Below are 5,727 nucleotides of genomic sequence, written 5' to 3' on the forward strand. Positions count from 1 at the left end.
GGAACCAGCAGGAATGCCAGGAGAAGTTCTCAACATTGCCTCTCTCAGTGAAGTGAAGATCAGCCAAGATGCAAGACCAACAAGTTTTGCACAGCTAGCTCTGTAATCAAGCCTAGCCCAGCCTCCTCCATCGCTGTCCCTTGAGTTTTATTTATACTCCCTACGAACATCATGTGTCTTCCATGGGTCTTGCCTCATCTTGTGTCTTGCCTTAGCAAGTCGGTCTCAGCTGACATCACTCTGCCAACTGGCCCAATTGGTAAAATCCTCTAGTGATATGAGGGTCATTGAAGTACAGCCTTATTACAATGAAATCCAATGTCTAAATATTGTTCTTATTTTCGGCTTGTACCACAGTAAGAGCCAAGATTTTAAGCTCCACTAAATACAAAACAAACAAACAAACAAACAAAAAGACTTTATATATTTATGTTCATTTAAGAAAATACTAGTAGTTATGTATCATTTTGAAATATACAGTTAATACGTTTGGAGTTATTTAAAACTTATATTGAGAAAAATGTATGTATTTTCAGTATTGCTGTAGACAAATATCTACATAAGATTGTTAAATTGATTATTGTTTTATATCAAACAACTTTTATAATACTCATTTTTATTGTTATAATATTTTATAAATTTTAAAGAATATGATAAAAAATATTGTAGGAATTGAAGGGGGTTCTCTGGGAGGAGTTGGGGTACAAAAGGGAAACAAGAATGTGATTTAATTCTACTTACTTAAAATATGTTTTTAAATGTTAACAAATTCAGATAAATTGAAATCATGTAACTTTTCCCCTCATAATGCATTCAAACTTAAAAAAAAAAATAAGAGAAAGCAGCAAGAAGCTGCAGCACACCACCATAAGTTTTTTATTTTATTTTATTTTTTGGTGTGTTTCTCTCTATGGAGTCCTGACAAATGAGCTCAACTACGCAATGTAAAGCAGACCAATACATGCCTGTTTTTAGCAAAGAATCCTTCATCACGTGCCTTTTCACGTGCTTGCTTTAGCAGAATGTTCTTTCACCTGTGTCTGCTTCAGCCAAACGTTCCCTCACATGTTTGCCCCAGCAAAGCACCATCCAACACAACTGACATTCCAAAGAACTCTTAAGGGTTCACTTTACTTGTTTCTTTTTTTTTTTTCTGCCTGAAAAGCCATGCTTTAAATATTTACCAGCACTTTCTAGGGATTCTCACAGTAGTTCCAATAAAATGTAAATGACCATTTCCCGGCCTGAACCTAAATAAGTAGACTCTGGTTACTTTTCCAGTTTCATCCTCTTATTTCTTAAGCATGGATCACTGGACTCCAGCCACGCTGTTCACACCCTTCCTTAACTACATCTGAAGCTTGTCAGTGTCTGGGAGTGCCTAGAAGGGGCTTTGCACTATTGGGATTATCTTGGTATTTTTCCTTAGACATCTCATCAAGTATTTTGTTTTTTTTTTTTTGTAAGGCTTTACAATGTCATTTTAATTTGAGACCTTGTAATTATCACATAAAAATTTACACATTTATAAGTATTATTTGTTTCCTTGTATGTATACATTATGTAAAGTTCAAATTAGGGTTAGCATATCTGTTTTTTTCAAACACTTCTCTGTGGGGAGGGGGTCATTAAAAAGTATCTCTGTGACTTCTTGCACCAAGCAGTATATTATTCTCCTCTCCTGGGACCATAGTGCATTGAGCATAGAACTCACTTCTCTGTCTAACTGTAACTTTGTACCTTATTTACTCTCAAATCACAGCCTCTGCTCTCTCCTTTCTCTGCCAACATTGTCTGGAATGCTCCCATCTCTTTAATATTCAGTTACATATTGCAGTAGTTACTCTCTGTCGGACCATCAGAAACATGGCGTCAAGTACTTTGATGTGTTTTCTTTACTGGCAACAACCTGATACTCATAGTAGTCCCTTCCCTTTAGTGGTACACAGAAAACAATGATTGAATAATGAGTTACTTAGTGATTTGGGATGAGTAAGCATCTATTCTCAACCCCATCAACATATACTATAAGGATTTTGACTTATACCAACAGTAAATATTAGTAAGTTCTCAACTTTTGGATGAGTAACAAAAACTGCCATGATGGTACCATTCATGTTATACACATGTGCAGTGTATAATTATAGGTGGTACACAGAAGTAAACTCATTCCATTTTTATAACAAACCTACATAGATGAGTGAAATCTGAGGTCAAGGACAAGATCATGTAGCTTATAGATGATAGAACCGAGACCCACACACCATGGGCAGCAAGGCTCATACTTTCAAATTTCATTAAATTGTGCTTGTGTGTGTGTGTGTGTGTGTGTGTGTGTGTGTGCGTGCGTGTATGTGTGTGTGTGTGCATTATTTCCTTTCATCCATTCTTACTGAACATATTTCATTTTCATGTACTTGTTGACCATTTGTATATTTTAATACAGAATACAACTTCGAGTCCTTTATTCCACTTTTCCATAAAAGTTGGGGTCTTCAGCATCCACTGACATAGTCAAAAGAATCCCTTGTTATTTCAGGGCCATTTTATCTTTGTGGTGAGTTTTAATTCACCATTAAGACTTTAGTTTGATATAGTCAGGTCCAGTAATTTTTCTTCAGTATTTTTAGCTTTTGTGATGTTAATAGGAAATGTTTGACCTGTGACCAGATTGCCATGTGACAATTTTAATTCTAAAAAATAAAAATTTCAATTATCTGCTTAAAAAAAGATAATAATGGCTTTCAGCAAAGCAAATGTCACAGTGGTCTCCATTCTAGATCTCTACCCCCAGGTCTGCATATAATCCTGAACTTTCTTACATCTTGCTTTTTTCTTACCCGGTGACGTTTTAAGTTTTAATATCAAAATTATCCTGATTCTATAAAAACACTCTGGAGCTAAGAATGGTAGCCCATACCTTTAATTCCATTACTCAAGAGGAAAGGAGCAGCAGCTCTGTGTGAGTTGAAGGCCAGCCTCTTTTATACAGGTAGTTCCAGAGTATCTAGAGATATCTACATCGTGAGACCTTGTCTCAAAAACATCTAGAAATACTGTAAACAAAACTCTGTCTCTCTTTCTTTCTATTTCTTCCTCTCTCTCTCTCTCTCTCTCTCTCTCTCTCTCACACACACACACACACACACACATACCTTTATAACAATAGTTAATGAAAATTAATGAAAGAAGAGGCCATGAATGTGAAAGAGAGGAAGGAGAGATATCTGAGAGGGTTTGGAGGGAAGAAAAGGGAAGGGAGAAGCTATATAATTATATTATAAGCTCAAAAATATTTTCAACAACAAAATGTAACAAAATAAGATATAATAATATAAACCAAAAACCATCAGGTTAAGGCTGGACAAGACAACCCAACAGAATGGAAAGAGTTCACGGAAAGGCACAAATAGCAGAGCCCCACTAGTTCACACACTCAGGTATCTCATAAAAATACTAAACAGAAGGCAGTAATACACAGGTAGAGGACCCAGGATAGACTCTTGCAGGACCTGTGTGTGTTGCTTCCATCTCTGTGAGTTCATACGAGCTCTGCTCAGTTGATTTGGAGGGCCTTGATCTTCTGGTGTCCTCCATTCCCTCTGGCTTGGACTGACTCTCTCTCTCTCTCTCTCTCTCTCTCTCTCTCTCTCTCTCTCTCTCTCTCTCTCTCTCTCTCTCTCTCTCTCTCTTTCTGTGTGTGTGTGTGTGTGTGTGTGAGTGTGTGTGTGTGAGAGTGAGTGTGTGTGTGTGTGTGTGTGTGTGTGCAATGTTGTGGATATCTGTGTCTCTTCCCATCTGCTATCAGAGGAAACCTCTTTGATGATGACTGAATAAAGCACCAATCTATGAATACAGCAAAATGCCATTAGGGGGTCATTCATTGTACTGTTACTTTTTTTTTTTTTTTTTTTAAGACCAGCAGTATTTGGTTTTCTAGTGGGCTATCTAGTGTCAGGTATGAGTCTCATCTTATAGAATAGGCCTACTACAATTTGTTGAAAGTGCTGTCTTTTTTTTTCGAGTGTGTATTTCTGACTTCTTTATAAAAATAAAAAATAAATAAATAAACACCAAGTGTTGCGGCTATCCATGAGGCTAATTGTATTTAATGTTAATCCCTTTCTCCTGTGAGGAGCTGCAAACAAGGAATGAGTCAGCAGTCATTTTCCCACCTTAATTTATAAATAAAGGCTAGAGCCTGTGATTGGGCAAAGAAAGAGAGGAAGTGGAACTGAAGGTTTTGGGAGAAAATGAGAGAAAAGACTATGGGAGACAGAGGAGGAGGTGGAAGGAAAGGGAAGGAGAAGCACGTGGCCTGGAGAAACCTCAAGTTGTAAGGGGTCTCATAGATGGGGAAGATGGTAGTGTAGTGGTAGATCTGCCCAATCTAGGCACACAGCATATATTCCTATTAATTGAGCTGGGTTTTCATTGCTGGGGCATATTTGTGTTGGAGATTTATCCACAGCCACCAAGTGTCCGTGTGTGTGTGGATTTATGTCTGGTTCTTCAATTTCATTGATCAACAAGTATGGCTTTATGCCAAAACCATGAGATTTTTTATTACTATAGCTTTGTAGTACAACTTAAAATTGGGAATGATGAGAGCTACAGCAGTTCTCTTATTGTTCAGGATTGTTTTAGCTATCCTGGTTTTTTCTTTTTCCATATGAAGTTGAGAGTTATTTATTTTTAAAATATGTAAATATGTTAGCATACTTCTAATATATGTATTTCTAACATGCATAGCATATTATATGATAATGTGTTTATCATACAAGTCTTTTTACTTGCTTGGTTAGAGTCACCCAATATATTTTATATTATTTGAGGGTGTACTGAAAGGTACTGTTTTTCTGCTTTCTTTCTCAGTTCATTGGCCATTTATATATAGGAAGACTACTGATTATGTGAGTTAATTTTGTATCCAGCTACAATGCTGAAGGTATTTATCAGCTGTAGGAGTTTCCTGGTGAAAATTTTAAGGTCATTTATATATACTATCATAGCATCTTAGAATAAATATACTTAGACTTCTTCTTTTCCATATTGTTTCTCCATCATTTCCTTCAGCTGTCTTACTGTTGTAGCTAAAATTTCAAGTACTATATTGATATGGACAGATACTCATGTACTTCAAATACTATTATATGTATGGAGAGTGTACAATCTTGTCTTGTTCCTAATTTTAGTGGAATTGGTTTGATAGAATTTTATATTAGCTATTGGCTTGCTGTAAACTGCCTTTATTATTTTGAAGCATGTCACTTTTATCATATCATAGTGTTGAATTATGTCAAAGTCCTTTCCAACATCTGATGAGATGATCATGTGGACTTTTTCTTTCATCTTGTTTATATGGTAGATTACATTTATTGATTTTCAAAGAAAGTATCATCTCTACATCTCTGAGATAAAGCTTATTTGATCACAATGAATAATCATTTGCTGTACTGTTGGATTTGGTTTGCAAGTATGTTATTTAATTTTTTGCATCTATGTTCATAAGGAATATTGTTCTGCAGTTCTCTTTCTTTGTTGGGTCTTTATGTGATTTAGGTATCAGGGTATCTATGGTCTCACAAAATGAACTAGGGAATGCTTTGTTTCTAATTTTTTAAATAAGTTGAGAAGTTTGGAGTCGGTTCTTCTTTAAAAGTCTGGTAAAATTCTGTGCAAAAACTATCTGGCCTGGGCGGCAGTGGCTGCTACTGCTGCTGCTGC

Source organism: Mastomys coucha, unplaced genomic scaffold (genome assembly GCF_008632895.1).
Source record: "Mastomys coucha isolate ucsf_1 unplaced genomic scaffold, UCSF_Mcou_1 pScaffold21, whole genome shotgun sequence".
In the NCBI taxonomy this organism is placed as follows: Eukaryota; Metazoa; Chordata; class Mammalia; order Rodentia; family Muridae; genus Mastomys; species Mastomys coucha.